The sequence below is a fragment of the Alligator mississippiensis genome, chromosome 1 (assembly GCF_030867095.1).
Source record: "Alligator mississippiensis isolate rAllMis1 chromosome 1, rAllMis1, whole genome shotgun sequence".
In the NCBI taxonomy this organism is placed as follows: Eukaryota; Metazoa; Chordata; order Crocodylia; family Alligatoridae; genus Alligator; species Alligator mississippiensis.
The window spans coordinates 141,491,738-141,509,537 of record NC_081824.1 but is presented as its reverse complement, the minus strand read 5'-3'; the positions used below and the strand labels follow the sequence as shown (position 1 = coordinate 141,509,537).

Genomic DNA, 17,800 nt, shown 5'->3' with positions numbered 1-17,800 from the left:
ACAGGTGGTGGTTAAAGGGAGGGTCAGACCAAGAATTTCTCAATCTTGTTTCCTTTCCTTCCATTTCTGTCATTTTTCTGCCCCCAAAACAGTTTTCCTGAAAGTAAGATGTGACTTCTCTCACAATGCATCACCATGTAGCCCTGCCTCAGGCTAGTTTTTCCCAATTTGTGGTGCCAATGCCACACTTAATGTTTGCCTTGAGGGTGTCCTTGAAGTGTTTCCTCTGGCCTCCATATGTCCTTTGTCCTTGGCTGAGCTGGGAGTATAGCAGTTGTTTTGGTAAACATACATCAGACATGTGCACACAATGCCCTGCCCACCACAACTGAAGTTGAATAATCAGTACTTCCATACGGGTGGTGTTAGCATTAATGAGGTCACTGGCATTTGTGTGACAATCCTCCGACTTAATGCCAAGGATCTTCTGGAAGTAGTACTGGTGATGGCATTCCAGGCTTTTCAGGTGGCCCCTGTAGTCACCCAAGCTGCATAGCTGTAGAGAAGGGTTGGGATTACCACAGCCTTGTACACTAGGAGCTTTGTTTGATGTCGTGATTGTTGAAAACATGATGATTCAGTCTTCTGAAGGCAAAGCTGGTATGCTGCATCCAATACTGGATCTCCTAATCGATGTTGGCCTTCTTTGAGAGATGGCTGCTAACATATGCAAAGTGTTCAACATTCTCCAGCTCCTGCTGTCAATGAAAATCTTTGCTTGGGGGGAGAGGGGGGTTGACTGGCCCAGAGCAGGCTGGTGAAGCGCCTTTGTTTTTTCTGATGTTAAGTATCAGTCCCAGGCATTGGTATGCTTGTGAGAAGCACTTAAGGGCCATTTGTAGGTACTCTTCAGTATGTGTGATGACAGCACAATCATCAGTGTACTGAAGTTCCACAATCGAGGCCAAAATAACTTTGGTTTTAGCAAGGAGGCAGGAGAGACTGAAAAGGTTCCCATCCATCCTGTACTCCAGGGGTGGGCAAAATGGTGGATCTGGCCGGCAGCTGGATTCCATTTCCCAGCAACCCTGGCCTGCATGGCTGGGGCCAGTCTGCATGGAAACCCCAGCTGCACCTGCACTGTGATAGCGCAAGGCTGGGGTTGCCATGGAAACTGGCCCCAGCCGTGCTGCCAGGGCATGTGGCAGAGCAGGACAGGTAAGCTGCTCCAGAGCCACTGCAATCTTGCAGCAGGGGCAGCTTGGTCTGGGGCCAGGGGAGAACTGCGATCCACTGCCTGTGCACCCCTGCCCAGAGCATACAGGTGGCAGATCATGGCTCTGCCCTGGCCCCAAACCAAGCTGCCCCTGCTGCAAAATCCAAGCAGCTCTGGAGCAGCCCCATGCCCTGCTCTGCTACACGCCCTGACAACGCAGCTGGGGCTGCTCCCCATGGCAACCTCAGCCTTGCACTATCACAGCACAGGTGCAGCTGGGGTCTTCATGGAGACCAGCCCCAGACAAGTGGGCAGGGGCTGCTGGGAAATGGAGTCCACTACCGACCCTCAGGCCAGACTTTGATGCTAATGCCATGTGGCAGAAGGTCACAGATGAGCATCTTGAGGACTACAAGAAAGATGGAAAACAAAATTGGTGCAATCACACAGCCCTGCTTCATGCCAGTTCAAATGGCAAAGGGCCATTGTATAGGATGAGGCAGTCATCTGGTCATGAAGGAGTCTTAAGATGGTGATAAATTTCCCTGGGCAGCCAAACTTTGATAAGACCTTCCATAGAGCCTCAGAGTTAACAGAGTCAAAGACTTGTCAAATCAATAAAGAACATATACAGTTCCTGATGTTGTTCTCAGCAATTTTCCTGGATCTGCCAGGTCACAAAAATCAAGTCCATGGTGCCTCTCAATAGTCTGAAGCTGCATTGAAACTCAGGGGATAGATGAGTGGAGGAAAGAAAAGGGCCAGAGTTGTATAGCTGGGTATGTTGCCAGGCTTTCAATGCTGTCCCCAGAACTCCTACATCCATGTCCACTTGTCTATCACACATTTAAATTATGACTGCATGCTAGTCTTTACACTGTTTTGGGTCAAAATTAAAGTTGCCATATTACTTTTATTTGCTTATTCTTAGGTATATGCAAATGTATTGATTGAAACGTTATGCATGCCGATAAAAATTACTTCTAAAATTACTGAAAGGAATGCAACCAGAATTTAATTTATATTTATAATAATAAATGATGGTTATCTGGGAAACGACCCCACTAAAATAAACTCCACATTAGCATACATATTCAAATTCCACAGTGTTTTACAAATATGTTTTAATTAGCAACTTCATTTTTCAAACTGGAAAATGAACTAGTCAGTACCTCCCAAAGACTTCCATTGAGAAGATGGCCTGGACAAAACTTCCCAATGGGGAAGAGAAACTGGCTAGCTGATCCTTCCCTCCAGCTAGCCACTGAAGCTAGCCTGATTCCTTGATAAATCTACCCCAGGGATATTGTTCTTATGCGTTGCAGCTTCTTATAGGTAGAAACGCAACAAAGGACAGTATAACCCTTTCTCTCTACCAAAATTATAAAACAGTAAATAAAACCAGTTTGAAGTGAAAACAGATGTGACCTGTAGGCCCCAATCCCTAAAGGGATTTAGGCTCCTAGCTCCCATTGTAATGTTCTAGTTAAAATAGTTCACTTATGTTTTTTTGCACTCAGTCTTTGGTTCTGGCAAGATATCACAGTCTCAGAGCTCTCTGTCAATCATTGCGGCTAAAGATATAAATGTAAATGAACAAAAATTCATGCATATTTTTAACTGTTCCAAATATTTGGATTCTTAAGGTTGCTCTTTTTAAGACACAGAACCAAAAAGAACAGCCTTATTTTCTCTCTCTCCCTCCCTTTCTGTTAATAAATGTATTCTCTTGTATTAGAATAATGAACCATTTAGTAATGTTTAACCCTAGGGTTTAGAGAAGAGCCTGGAGCTGAATAAGACAAATCTCATGGTCTGCATCTGAAAAAGTCACTGCATTTCTAGTGTAAGTGGCCACAAGAGGGCGCTTATGGATATAGGTCTAAAGAGACTTTATTGCTTATAGTTCATTAAGCGAACTAGCAGGCAGGTCGAACGCTACCACATTCCATAGTGGTTATGTAGCTAGTTACAGAATGGCAGACAGTTTTTGGCATTTATTGGTGCCCTGTGACACCTAAATTATCATAAGGTCAGAGAATTCATTGAACTCTAGCAGCACTTAAGCATTTTTAGACTCATTTGTGGCTATTCAGACCACGCAATGTTTTTTTTTTAAAACACACTGTCGACTCTAGGTAAAACATTAATGCAAAGTCCACAAAGAAAATGTGAGGTTGTTTTAATAAGATGCCTTGCTACTGTCTCAGGAACAGACAGGAGATTATTCCAAACAAGCAGTTTGCTTTGCCAGCTAAAGAGAGAGGCTCTGAGAAGCCAATAGAAGCCAGTCTATAACTAAGCGGATGTCTCTACACTAGCATTTTTCCAATGACTTCCTCCTGTTGCCCTAGGATAAGTATGGCTGTACCAGTGCAAGCAGGGGTGGAACAGCAGGGTTCAAGAGCCACCTGCACTTTAAATATTCATGGCAGAACTAGATGGCATGACTGTTAAAATCCCACCTGAGTCTTTTCTGCACTAATGGGCATGCTTTTGCTCCCACTGCTAGCGCAACAGTGGGAAGCGAATACAACAGGCTAGTGTAGATGAGCCCAGGAAATATAAATAAGCTGCCATTGGAAGGTCATGATGATGCGTGGACATTTTTACAGGAATCCTCAGTAGCTGGCAGGAGGAGTGTCTCAATTCTGTTCCTGGGACAGGGCCAAGGCTCCAGCTCCTCCACTGCAACTGCAGAGCAGAGCGGGAGAAGAGGAGGAGAAGGGAAAACTGTACAGGAACAGGAGGTGTGAGCCGAGATCACTTTCCTGTGAGTCAAGTGACAGCAGTTGTCAATGCGAAGGTGGAGATATGTAGAAAGAAAACTGGATTCAAGCCCTTCCCAAAGTAACAGCAGCTGAGTCAAAACAAGCACTGCCAGAAACATGAAGCCTTTAAAAAAAAGAGCTCACCACACACATATACACCATAATTCATGCTACATCAAAGCGATGATTACCACAGCTTCCTGGCTGTCTATTTCTGTTTATTTATGGTGCATTACACATTTCAATGCTATTCTCCTACAGTGGTTCAGCTGCCACTGTTCTGTATTTGGGTGGGAGGGGGAGAAAAAAAATAACCCATGCGAATGACTACAATGTACTGTATGCTTTCCCTGGAGAACAAAAGGGCAAATGCACATTACCTTTCAGGGCCCTTCATAATCCAATGCCCTCCTACCACTTTAAACTGCTTCATTTCTTTTAACCTGAGACGGGAAGGGGGAGGGTTGGGCAGCCTGGATCTGCTCCCAGGCTGACCTTTTGAGACTGGCCCGCCACATAGGAATTGTTTCATCATCTTCCCTCACAGCAATTGTTTCAAATTCTGTTGAGCTGGAGGGGAGGGGGGTTGAAATCTGTCTCCAGAGAGCACCAAACTCACTTGCACTTGTATTTGGTTTGGTTTTTTTTAACTAGTTTTGAGCTCAACTCAGTGACGAACATTGCCGACTATGAGAATACTCACTGTTCCACATGGGGCCAGTCCCCTCCTCTAAAATGAGAGCACAATGCATTTTCTTTTTTTTTGTTCTTTTTTTAGGAAACTGCAATCGCTACCTCGAAGTCAAACAGATCGGCTTTATTTCCCCTTGCTGTAAACTTTTCCACCCCTCCCTTCTAAGACTGGCTTCTCATGATTGTTACTTTCCTTATGAAATGCAAGTCATTTTGTTTATGCCATGGGAAAAATATATAATCTCTTTAAGTGCGTAGACAGTATCAACATAAAACAAACAACAGTGAACAGGCAGAGAGAACAGAAGCTATTGTGCTTCCAATCCCTGCTGTGAATGACACACAGTTTGCTGCTGAGCACCTCCTGGTGTACCCTGGTGAGTAGGAGTGACGAGTTTAAAAGGTTCTTTTTTGGTTCCTTAATATTCTAACCATCAGGATGACAGCACACTTTGTACCGTGCTATTGTCAGAGTTCCTGTTATAATAAGCTCCTCTTTATAAAGTCAGTTTTAGTGTTGAGGAAAGACGCTGGATTGCTAGCTCAGTAGCCTGAAGTCCTCTCTCTCTCTTTCTGCAGGCCGACAATGGTTGAGGCAATCGAAGTGCAAGTTTGCCCTTCATTTCCCTTGCTCATGCACCCCACTGCTGGACTGGAAAGATCACCCGTGATGGAGTGAACATTATTTAGTTAATGCTCTGTCTTTCTGCTGAGACAATAAGAACACCAATTAATGCCAAAGGGGTTGGTGGGTTTCAAGAAATGTGCATCTGCCCGCTGGGGACAAGATGGAGACCTACAACTCATGTCATGTAGCTGAACAAGCTGCTATCAGGTGGCAGCAGCTTTCAGTCACCGCCACGCAGGGTCACATTCAAACCAGTGACCTAGAGATGAAAGATTCCATATCTCATTATAAAACCCTTAAGTCATCCGGCCACTCATGACACCCTATTTTCAGTAGCTGTATCAGCCATACAAATGTAACATAAATGGTCTCTGCCTAGGATCACTTCCTATTTTTAGCTTGTTTTGGTGTTGTTTCAGCTTTTCCCCAGGCTACAACTTAAAAACAAAATGAAAAGGAATTTCAGATATGCGATGAAGTCCATTCATCTAAACCGAAGCCTTCGAGCCAGATTTTGATCTCACGCCACATAAATAAGGAATAACTTCATTAAGGTCAAAGAGCTATAAACGAAAGCCGGATAGTCTGGATCTTACCATCTGCGTGAAGGGTTTCCTACACACAAATCCCCAGCCCACACAAGTGTCTCTGATAACTGTGCCTTGCTGCTATAGACCATGCAACACAGTCCTAGCCATGGGCTGGAAGATCTGTAGCTGAGGGGGAGGCAGGAAAGGACAAGAAAATGTGCCTTGCTCCCTTCAAAGCACTTGGAAAAGCTGTCAAAAAATAGTGCAGTTTGAGCCTGCTTTAATTCATCTACAGAGCCTCCACCTTGAAAAAAGAACAAACAAACCTCAATTTAAAGCAGCTTATGAGGATAGTGACAAGCAGGAGAAGCCCCAACAGCATACCTCCAACAACACTAAGATATGTGAAAATGATAAAAGGAGATTTAAGAGCTACTTTAAGGGATGGGGTCCTCACCTTTTGCTGAGTCTGGAAGACCTATGAAGCCTGGAAGCAGAGCGGCTGCCTTATTATTGGGATAAAAATGATGCTAAGAAAACATCTGCTGCCTTTTCTACCCTCCCACAGGGGGCACTGTTGGCCTAAGAGCAGAACTGTTTCCAAAGTGCAGCTCTGGGGCTCTTATCTACAGGATGCATTAGTCTTGCATGGTATTGGGAGAGGAGGGGGCAGGGGGCTAGTAAATATATTCAGAGTGATTTCATATGGAAAAAGAAATACTCCAGCTACACAGTAACATTTGTGGAACGGTGTATTTTTAGCATGCAGGCTCCGTGTAGATGAGCAGCAGCCACTGCATTGATAGTTACATGGTAAGAGCTCAGAGGGAGTTGTTACCAGCTGCCAGGTCAATAATCGAGGGTTTAAAAAAAAAGGGTTTTAAGTATGCATTGAGGTGAGAGACCGTAATGGTTCCAAAAGAGCTGCTAGTGTCTATTGGCTCAATGATCTAGTCACAATTGGCTTGTTTAAGGGTTGCTTGTCAGCCTGAATTTTGAATTTCCTTCCTCTGAATCATGGGCTGCTGCTTCAGCATTACTGAAGCACCAGTCTTTTAAGTTTGTCGCTGTGTCTATGCCATTATGCTCAACAGACAAACACAAAAAAAATTATTTTTGATTCCTCTTTTTTTCATTCAAGACTTTACTGTCTCTGAAGGCAAATAGAAAGGTTCTCTGCAATGTACCATCAGGCAGTCTCTTTAGCAAGCATTTTCACTTTGGCTAATGAACCAAAAAATCAGAAGGAAAAAAAAATGGTTCATTTTTTGTTGGTGAAATTAAAGAAATGAACACAATGTCAAATGGAATGAAAGAAACATGAAAAACCAAAAAACATAGAAGCATTTCATTCAACACCAAAAGAAATGTTTTGTTTCACATTCATGTTATTTAAACCTTTGGTTTAACTTTAACCAAGCCTGCTATTTTCAAACAACAACTCTAAGTAAAAAATAAAGCATTTTGGTGTTTCTGAAACAAAAATATTTTGTTAAACATTTTTCTCATATTTCTTGGCTGAAACACCATTTTATATCATCAATTTATAACAAAACAAAACAACAGCAACAACAAGAAGATCTGGCCCTAATCCTAGTTGCATCTCAAGATGAAGGGAAAGGAGAATGTAAATAAACCATTACAACATCAATATACTTGGGCCCAACTGATTTGTGCCCTGTCTTGCCATCAGAGGGTACATGCAGATGTTATATTTAGATTGACCTAACTAGGCATAGTCAGTCTAAGTGACAGTCTGTACAGACCTGTGGGGAGGTCAGCTTGGACAAAAAATGACTGGCCTAATCTATACTAGTTCAGAGGTTAGCCCCATCTACTAAACATCAGCACACATTTGGAGCACCATCCTGTGGCTGAGAAAGCCCAGCTGGTTGCCCCAACCCTAGGGATAAGTTCTTCCAACCTGCCCCCCTACTGCAACCCTGACTAAGCTATTTTTACTGCCCTCCCCCGACACCCTCACCCCTGGAAGGACAAAACCCACTTGTTGACCCACTAACCCCTTGCCCCCCACAGACCCATGAGCCTGCCCTGAACCTGCCAGCCCCATCCCATGGACCCACTAGGCTCCCTCCCCCTGGATCCCAGCTGCCCCCCAACACTGTGAGTTACTTAGTTCAGTGGTTCTCAACCAGGGGTCCATGGGGGGCTGCAAGCAAATTTAAGGGCTCCACATTTCTCCCTACCCTGCCTCCCCTCAAGGGTAGAGCCACAGCCTGAGGGGAGAGGTAGCAGCAGCCAGGCCAGGCAGTGGGGTAAAGCCATGGCCCGGCCTCCCCTCTCACTGCTGGCGGCGCAGCTGGCACAGCGGTTCTGGCAGCAGTGGCAATGAGTCTTGCCACCCCACTCCACCCTCCTGTGCCAGGTCCCAGCCGCTGGGCCACAGATGCGGCTCCTGTTCGTGCCAGCCTGGCCAAGCTGCAGTCCTGTGCCTGCTGCGGATGCACAAATCTGGAGGGCATGTGTTCTCCCCACGCCCCCCCAATGCATCACCTATGCCCCCCAGGCCTTCCCTAACCCTCCTGATGCATCACTTATGCCCCCCGTGTGTTGCCTATGCCCCCCTGCCTCGCCCACCTCACCTAGGACCCACCCCCTGCATTCTGGATATGCATAAAAACAGCTGTTGTGGTACAGGTAGGCCATGGAGTTTTTATAGCATGCTAGTGGGGGGGCCTCAGGAAGAAAAAGGTTGAGAAATCCTGACTTAGATGAGGTTCCCCACCCAGCTCCAGGCACTCACAAATGTGTTCACAAGTCACATGATCATAAATCGGGTATGGCAAACATCTGCATGTACCCTGAGTGAATCCCCTAAAAAGCAAGAGACTCAGTGCCCTTGATGGACAACATACATTTATACAGCAAGAAGCTGCATCTCAGGCAGATCCAGGAGATGCACAGGAGTAGGACAGATGATGATAATGTGAGAAATGAGCCACCCTGCTTTACAGTGTCATATTTAAATGTGCAAGAAATTACTGGATCCAGAAATTCATATGCTTTTCATCTTGTGTGTCAGATTACACAGGCCTGGCAAGCTGGAAATAATTTTGTGGGCAATTCCATTCCTTTTATAGGAAGAATGTTTTCCTTTTTCTTAGAGGTTTTGTCAGGATCCCAGTGTAAGGATAGTAATATCTCAAATTCAGACTTGATAGTTTACCGTAATAAGTGAAAAAGCTACTAGGTTTGACTCCTATCCATCTTTCCCATCAGACACGGAAGGAAAAATTTTGTTGCCTACAGCAGAAAAACAGATGCATGGACATGCAGTTCAGTGACTCACAATAAGGAAAATTCAGGTCTAAAGACAATATTTGGCTTTCTACTGTTGGGCCCTATTATCCTCTACACATGATGTGATTAAGTCAATGGGAGTTAATCATATCCTGCAGGAAGAGAACTGTGCCTGTAGTCTGACTTTTCTACTTGACAAAATAACACAATCATCTTCACAATTCATTTTTGGATGCTCGTGTTGTGGTCCTAGGGCCAAATTCTCCTCTTATTCTTCTGAATTTTCCTTTCTTCTCAGAAATGGCATGCACTCCTAGGCCACATCCAGACAAATGCCATCTTGCAGAATATGGCACTGCAGACATGTCCACAGTGTCACATACCATATATTTAGCTGTTCTCTGCACTGCAAGGGAGCAGCACAGGGTGGGGGGTTTTGACCCCTGGATATCCAGGGGTCAAAAAAACCCGAGCAAAAAAAGTGGAGCGGCACATGCAGGGACAGTGCACGCCACTCAAAACCCGAGCTTGGCTGGCCAGACCCACACTCCAGCTAGGCTCTGAGTGGCAGAATCACTGCTGCTGCAGCCCTTGGAGGCCCCCAGGACCCCAGGTAAGGCTTCTGGGGCCAGCCCAGTGCTGGCCCCAGCCTCCCCTGCCACACTCGAGGTAACCTGCCACGTGCCAAAGGGCACATGGCACAGGTGTTCCCTGGAGAGAACTTGCAGTGGCACTAGGTGTGCTGCTGCTAGTTGTCTCCAGAGAACCAGACGTCCACGCTCGTGTGGATGCGGCCATAGTGTCTATTTTTTATCGCAAAGAAACAGGGCACAATGTTGTGGGTGCCACTTTTTTCCAGTAATTGACACTGTGTCACTGACTTGCAAAGCTAGGCAGGAACTCACTTTTTCAGTTTGTAGGAAATTTTGAGGTTTGATTTTGATTATTTTTTTCCTGTTTTAAAACAGAACTAATCCAAGATGCCACATGACAGAGAATTCCTTCTCAAAAAAAGTTTGAGCAAAATATTGCACTGTGATAAAATCAAGATTAATTTTTAATTTTACAAAAGCCACAAGTTTACACAAAAAGTTGTCTCAAAATGGAAAATCGAAACGCTCATTCCTGATTTTCCCTCCAAAAAAACCCAAAATCTCATCAACGTTTTCCTGTTTTGCTTTCAATGAATTGCCATTTGCTGATAGCAAAACATTTTTCTTTCCAACCATTGCTATTGGCTTGTCCTCCAGGAAGAGTATGAGGCAACATCCATGTCACGGTTCAGTTGCCAGGTCAGTTCATTGGCACATGGTGATCTCCATGCCCAGTATAGGAGAATCCTGTGGTGGCAGGATGCTTCACAGCCTTTATCCCATTTTTCTTTCTGTAGGATCATAACAGGCAAAAAAGGGCATGATTAAATATGTCATTAGGCCTTTTTACTGCCCTCCCATTGCCATATAGTCCTATAGGTGTCATAGGGGACTACTGCAAATGGAAGCCTTCAGGCAACCCTGAGTTATGCAAGGAGCCAAGCCTGGTTCCCCACCTGCCTGCTTCTTAATTGTGGCACATAGGGTCTATGGTCATACAGTAAACGCATCCTAAAATAACTGTCCACAAAGCTCATCTGATTTGAATGATACAGTTATTAATGCAAACCTGTTCAGACCAATTAAGAGTTTGCAGCAAATTAACAAATGCATCAGTCAATTATTCACAAGGTCTGGACTGAAGGTAAAGCACTTGTGTCACTGGCAAAAGCAATAGCCAAGAACTTTTCTTTCACCTGAAGCCATTTGGAAAAGTCAGTTTTGCTTCTTTTGGGTGAGCTTGGCACTCAGACCTGGAGAAGACAAACAAGAAGTGCTTAGGGTTTGGGTTTTTTTAATTCCTTCCTCCCATAATTTTGTGCACTGATGGATGAGAGGTGAAGTAAGTGCATGACACATGGATGGCCTATATAACATTTGCGGTCTAGCAAGAGGCTTTAAACTGGGCTGTAAGACTCCAGTGTGTCGTTCCCAGGCCTCCTAAATCTATAATTAAACAGGACGGTGATTTTGCTGCAGAGTTCAGTGCCCTCTTTGCTAAGCAGCATCACTCCCTGCTGCACTGGGGCAGAGTTTTGTTTTTATTTACTCCCAGAACCCAAACCATCCCTGCAGCAATGACCTGAGTCAAGCACCTCGCCACTGCAAGATTAATTAATTACTGTGCAATTGCCTCATCATGCATTGACATAATTGTGCAGTTACTGCCAAAGATAGGTCTGAAGGTATAGGCTGCTTGTTGACCAGCTAATGAAGCCTCTAAGGGACTGATCCCATGACTGAGGTAGTCCATGCAAGATTACCATAGATTTCAATGGTAGCAAGTACATGTCCGAAATGACGTGCTCCTAGGCTGTTGTGTCACTAGCAACAAAACAGTCTTTCTGGCCAACACTTAAAATACTTCAACTGGAATGCTATCTTTGTGTTTTAATACTGGACAGCATCCCTGAGATTCATTGTCTCAGTTCAGTGCATTTTAGAGATTAAAAAAAAAAATGCAAATAAAGTATAATTAAAAAAAAATTCAGAGAGCAAATGCAAACCTCCCTGCAAAACCAAACAACACATGAGATAAGCTCTTTTGGGATTTTGAAGGTATGCATAGATCAAAAATTAAATCTTTTATTTAAAAAAAATTAAGTGCGTATTAAATAATAAAGAACAAGGCTGGAGTCCATTTTGTCCTGGATGAGCACTAAATAAAATTAAATATGCTATTCTTCTCCCTTTGAGGTGCTCGTAGCAGGGGGAAACAGGGTTTTTAAGTCAATTTCTTGCAATTTGAAAGGAGTAGTTCAAAATGTTTATATAGAATAAGCACAGATGGCATCTTACCTTGGGAACAAACTAATCAGATAAACTGTCCATGGAAAGTGTTCTTTTCCTTAGGTAGGGAGGGAATTAGGAGAATAATCAGGGGAGAGAGTGTAGCCTACCAGTTAAAAAGGCATCAGGTGTTAAGATTCCCACATTGGACTCGGTGCTCTTTTATGGTTGTACAATGTGATCCTGAGGAAGTTATTTAATTCTCAGCTAGCTCACCTGTGACATAGGCTTTATAATATCTCATTCAGAAGCTGAAGTCCTCCTCACAAATACATTCAGCATCCAAGATTTGTGTGAGGATGGGAGGGGAGGTGTTGGCCAGTTCTGAAATGCTCTCCCTACAAAGTTGAATCAAGAATGCTCAGTCAGTTGTGGAACGAGTGGTTAAGTGGTGAGAGCGGGCAACGGAGGGCAGGGTAGATGAGGGCACACCTCATTTTACTGTCCCATTTTCTGCAGATTCTGTTGGGCTTTCTCTTCATTTTTTCTGTAGATCCTCTCTGGATGTAGGGAGTGCTGGGATGACCAAGCTAGGGCAGATATATATACAGCACCTCAGCATGGATAGATTTGTGAGGTTTGAGGGGAAAGGCCATAGGATCTATTTCATCAGGGATAACCCCACTCGGGCAGGATAACCAGGCAAGAAGAAAGCAAGGGTCATGTTTGCAGAGATTCCCTCTCTTCAGAGGCTCCAGGGATGGCAATCATAGGGCCCACAAGTCTCCATTATATTTACAAAACCTCATTGAGCTCCTAGGTACTATGGAATGGCAAAGAATTATTTCATTTTGTAAAAGTGAAAACATTCAGCATGCAGACAGCACTTATATTGTAATTGCTAGTTTGTCTTTATCAGTCTCGGTTCATTGTGTAGCCCTGCCATTTCAAGTTCCTGTTCACTTACTGTAGCTAATTCCCTCTGAGAAGATTCACAGCAAACAAAACTTCCTAAAGTCTTGCTATTCCAGTCCTCTGGATGTTGCCTTTACACCAGGGGTGGGCAAAATGTGGCCTGTGGGCCGGATGCGGCCTACCAGGCCATTCTATCCAGCCCACAGAGCCCCTAAAATTTTAGAAAAATAATATTTATCTGCTCCTGGCTGCCTGTCATGCAGCCCTCAATGGCTTGCCAAAACTCAGTAAGCGGCCCTCCGCCCAAAATAATTGCCCACCTCTGCTTTACACACACAAGAGAACCTGGACACAGTCATCCACAGGTAAGTGAAAAACAACAGGAACTCAAGAGATGCCGTGGGCACCTGTAGGCCTGCTTGCTCTGTGTTCAGTGGACTGGCAATGGGAAGAATGCTAGAGCCCTTCATATTAAAGAAATGCACATGAGCAGCACATGGTACTGCTACTATCATCTTGACCTGATCCTGTGATTAAGCAAAAAGAATGTATTTTGGAAAATAAGAAAAGAATCACTAAAATATTCAGGGCCTTGGAGGGAGAAATCTGTTTTTATTTTTTTTCTTGCAGTTTGCCTGTCAAATTATGATCTTATTTGTGGTTTTATATGAATTGCTTGTGTCTCAGACAACATAGGAACCAATGGCTCTGCCCACCCCCCCACCCCCGCTTCCTCCCTTCCTCTGTATTGCACAGCTCATGGAAGGGGGACATTGTTAAGGTGCTGGTACCACAGAAAACAAAGGCCCTTTTCAGTGGTTCTGAGTGAGCCACTGAATGCCAGTGGCAAAAACAACTCCCTTGACATAGAAAAGGGAAGATCCACACCTCAAGCCACCTGATACACAATGGAGTGGGAATGTAACTGATAACATGCACTTGAGTGCATGCACTTGAGTAGAAAAATCCTATCCACTGGAAGCAGAGAGTGTCATCCGTGTGGTATATTTTTTCTCTAGATAGATATCTGAAGTGACACCCAACAAAGAAAGGTAGTTTGCCACGTTAGCCTGAAATCAGGCAGAAGGCAAGGTAGATTTGCCCAGCAGAACACAATACAATACAGCACAGCACAGCACAGCAGAGCACAGTACAATACAAACCACATCATAATTGGACCTAGTAACAGAGATTATAACATCTGAGTTTCGTTCACCTGCAACTCTACCATATTCAATACACCATCACCTGCTTACAATGCCCTTCTGCTGTCCATATTGGATAGACAGAGAGAGTGAATCCTACATGTAAGAATGAACAAACCCCATTCTGACATCATTTCTAGAAAAACACAAAGGCCTATGTTAAAGACACTAACTTCCCTGGACTTCAGGGTTGCAGTTCTTAGCAAAACTTTAAAAACACATTTGAATAGGATATTGTGGAACAAGAAATGATTCACAAACTGGATTGTACTATGCTCTAAACGGATACCGACGATTCTTATCCCATTATCTGGATTAGTTTTTGTGATGCTTTTGGATTTATTGTTTACCTCTCCTTATATGCTGACCTCCCTCTGCCCCTCTTCCTGTCTTTTCTATTCAAATTACTCCCTCTATTTTAAACACTACTCAACCTTTCATGCTATCCAATGAGGTAAGCTCCAGCTCAGGAAAGCTTATGCTATATATCACTGATCTAGCTAATCTACTATGTACAAACCCACCCTACCAAACAAAGTGTCAACTCTAGAAGTCATTGTATGTGACTTGAGATGGCACCTGAAGTACCTTAGGCACAAACCCCCTAGCCCAATCTGAACAGTCTCTCTCTGTCTGTCTCTGCGTCTCTCTAGCACACATACGGACTCCATGGCCAAGTTGTTTTCTTTTGCCTTGAGCTGTTTTCAATTCAGACTCATCTCCAAGAAAGCACATGATGCTGTGTGAAAACCATCAAGAGAAATAAGACTAAAAATTGTATTAAGCTTTTAAAAACTTCTACTCCATCCCTGCAACCATCCCTGACCTTTCAGCTCTGTTTATTTTAAAATATTCATCCCTCAGACAGAAGAAAGGAGTAGCTGATTTCTTTAATAACTAAAAGCAAACTTGCTTAAAATAACAGGTTAAACGTGTGAACATTTATTTTTTCTCTCAAGATTATTGAGGACTTAGTCACTGAAGTCAGCGGAAGTTTGGACAGCAACAAATGCATGTATTTCAAGGGCAATTAATTATTAGTATCGTGGCACAGAGATTCCAAATAAGACTAGGTCCCATTTTGCTTAGCACTAACTATATGGAGAGTATGCCCTAAATAGAAAAGATGGCAAAATGACACATTATGACTCCCATTTTATTGGTAAAGAAAGTAAAGCACAAAACAGACTTTCAAAATTTTGGAAAGCTTATTTTGCACGACTTGACCAATGATGCATAGATCGTCTGTGGCTGAGTTGAGAATTGCATCCTGAATCATATTCAGAATCCTGTCCTCAAACATCTTGGGCAGAATCCTATTTCACTGAACATGCCCAAATGACACCCCACCGTGTAACTGCCATTTTTGGCACTTACAGAGAGTTTGAGAACCCGTTTCCTGTGCAGTGGACATGTATGAGTCCACATGACTACTGAACATGTACAGTGGGCTGCTTTCTGGCTATGTATGACTGTGGCTCTATGAATGCCTCCTTGTCTGCAGGTCCTGACATTCTGTCCCTCACCAAAAAGAGAAGAAATCCCAAGAGCACAGTGGCTAGGGCATTTGTCCAGGATGTAGGAGACAGCTTCTGCTCCCTGCTCCTCTTCCACCCCCCCCCCCCCATAAGAATGAGTTTAAACCTGGATCTCTCCAATTTCCCAGCATGGTAGTTTAATCACCAGGCATTATCCAGTCTTTTCTCCAGCCTTCCTTTGAAATTGGCTCACTGGTCAGCCAAGACAGGGAAATATGTAGGGAATAAGCTGTAGGTTTGTGGCTCAGTGTGGTAGCTATTGCTATGAAAGAAGGAGAGAGAGAACCCTGGCTTCTAATCTGTATCATCTTCTCCATGGGGCAGAAGCTTACACTCTGATTTCCAGTGATTTTAGCCATATTAAATGCAGAATGCAGTAGATCAGCTTCAAGAGAAAGACTGGCAGGAAGAGAAGGCAGTACTTAATCTGTAAACTGGAGGTTAGAGTCCTGTGTTAGAAAGTTGTATGTTTAAGCTCACAAATCTAACCTATATTCAAAATTGCTAATATAACCTATATAAAAGGGAAGGGGCCTAAACCCTGAGCTAAACAAGTTTCTATAACATACCAACAGTTTCCTTTCTGGATAACTCAAGCTAACAAATGTTCTTTAACCTGATGGGAGATTGTTTGAAAAGGAGTAAAGGATGGAAAGCAGAGGGCTAGAATATTTTTTTCCTTAACACACTTAGCTAACTGCAGTACCTTTGCACTTTCTTCATGTCTTTTGATGAGCTCTGCTAATAGCAACAGGAAAAAAATACTGGCATGGACATTTCCAGCCCTAGCAGCAACAGGGTAGATATGAAACCAGTGAGAAAGCTTCACTCTATAAAACCTCCCTGCAGAAATATACCCTACCTCAGCATTTATCAGCTCCTCTGCCGTATTGTCTAGTTAAAATGGAAATAGCTGGGCTTTCACTTGTGCTCATCTAGCCATGTGGATGACAATGCCAACTGACACCAGTTTTCATAAGTCAAAAGAACAGCCCTGGGGTAAGCAACAGTGAGACCAATCAGATTTTGTGATTAATATTTCCTGCTTCAAAAGGGATAAAGATGCACATGCAGTTAAAATTAGACTCCACTGCCAAAGATGACTAAAGAGAATGGCTGGGAAAGGAAGTGGAAAACATCAGGTTTCTGAATGAGGATCTTATGGTTTGATTCTAAGTGATATCTCCCAGTGCAGAATTGAAGTTTTCTGCTTTTATTACACAGATAGAAAAGTATAAAAAATAAATAAATAAATGAGTTACCCCCTGCTGTCCTGTGGCCAGATCTACTCCCTGAACCATTAAGAGAGAGGCCTGTTCTTGGTACATTCACTGTAATTGTTTTGCACCCACTCCAGCCAATTTTTTTTTCTCTCTTCCTTTCATCTTGGCTGCATTCCTTTCCTGCAGGTTTCCTGCAGTGTTCCCAGTGTGGCTCTGTGAATATCACACTCTTATTCTATTTTTTATTCCCTTCACCAAGCAGCAGCTTTCATTTTGCTTTGCTTATATGTCTATCTGAAAGAAACGTTTACAGTCTCTAGAACTGTGCTTGCAAAGTTTGACTGCAAGGGTATTACACCTATTGAAAACTGGGATGCGGTCAGAATAAGGACTTGGGGGATGCACCAGCAAACTTTGCAAAAATATAAGGATATAACTTCCTGAGTTAATTAAGGCTAGCATTGGGCCTATTAACTTGGGGGATTATTTAGGGCATATTTGCTCCTAAAAGATATCTTGAACATTTTTAAAAGAGAGTCTCTGTTCAGTATCCCCAAACCTTGTCTTTCAGCAGGAGCACCTATAGCTTTTTCAAAGCTAGGGTGAGGTTAAGATACCCTTCACAGCTTCCACTTTTCTCACCTTTCCCACCACCTACTCTTCCTCAGTTTGCATATGGGGAGGGATGTTATAGCTCTCACCATGTCAGCTCTGTTTGTCCAGTGTGGCCTGATATTTCTGACTTGTTAGAAATTAATCTTAAACCTAAAAGCAAAGTGCTGATACTTTCTGTTCTGCAAGGAAAAAATCAAACTCATCAAATTACAGACGTTTACACAGTTTATATTCTGGCACTTTTATACCTCACATGAGATGTAAATAGGATACAAAGCAGTCAGGTCTTCCCATTTAATGGGTTAAAAGGACTCTCCGTCCAATGGCAGGCTAACATAAAGACCGCATGGTACCCAGCCCCTTCCAGTCCCTTGGAAAGGGGTTTGCTGGAAGAAGAAGATGCTATGGCTTGTGTAAACAATAGTCTTGCTCTTTGGGGCTTC

The 17,800-nt window shown here is 43.5% G+C and overlaps 2 long non-coding RNA genes across 2 annotated transcripts in view; both read right to left on the bottom strand.

The window, feature by feature from the left end:
* The window catches only part of LOC132243999 (uncharacterized), a 158,678-nt gene that overhangs the window by 47,976 nt on the left and 92,902 nt on the right, over nt 1-17,800 (bottom strand). The window lies entirely within an intron of this gene.
* Nucleotides 10,092-12,499, bottom strand: LOC109281197 (uncharacterized). Its single transcript, XR_002087765.2, has 3 exons — nt 12,138-12,499; nt 10,829-10,885; nt 10,092-10,423 (listed from the first exon to the last, which is right to left on the bottom strand). It is a non-coding gene; the product is annotated as an uncharacterized LOC109281197 (long non-coding RNA).